Here is a 720-nt window from a genome sequence, read left to right as displayed (position 1 = left end):
AAAAAAAAAAAAAAAAAAAAGCTAATTAGTAGGCTCTGTGCCCTTCTCAACCTCTTTTGATTATTCCTTAGGCTTTTTTTTTTCTGATTCCGAGATGGAGCAGATGTGCCCTGACTTGTTTCCTAGGGTTTGCTGTTTGCTTGTTTTTTCTTTAAGACTTTTTGCCCTGTAATTTGCTCAATTACTGTTTCTCTACTTCTGAAAGGTAATCCATACAATTCACAATTATGGTGTATAGCCAGCACAAACTAGTTAAAGAATTTTGAGCAAAAAAGTGGCTATTTTACTTGTAAGGCTTCTTCCACTCTGTTCTCAACCTGTTTATCCAGCCTTTTACTCTTTATAATGCCTTCTGTATGACAGCACAGCACTTCTCAAAAGATACAAAGTAAAAGACCAGGCGTTTTCGTTTCCAGTCTGTCAAGGTGCAGCTTATGGTCCTACTGTGCTGTAGCATGCAGCTCACCCCCCCAAGCTCTACTGGTCTGCATCCTGTGCACGATCTGCATCCTGTTCAAGGTGAGGAAGCTACTGACGGTCCAATGCCAAGTGCTAATGTTTCTTCAACTTAGTCTCAGTTTCTTGTACGCTCACAGAACTTAGATGCTATTGCTTTTGGACTGTGATCCCAGATATTCCATCAGCCCGGGTGCCCTGTCTCCTTAGATTTGCCCAGCCTTATTTGTCTATGAAAGTCCATAGATGGGATGGGAAAACACC

Source organism: Carlito syrichta, unplaced genomic scaffold, assembly GCF_000164805.1.
Source record: "Carlito syrichta isolate Samal-C Ts95f unplaced genomic scaffold, Tarsius_syrichta-2.0.1 Scaffold301908, whole genome shotgun sequence".
NCBI classification, from domain to species: domain Eukaryota; kingdom Metazoa; phylum Chordata; class Mammalia; order Primates; family Tarsiidae; genus Carlito; species Carlito syrichta.
This window is presented reverse-complemented; position numbering follows the sequence as displayed.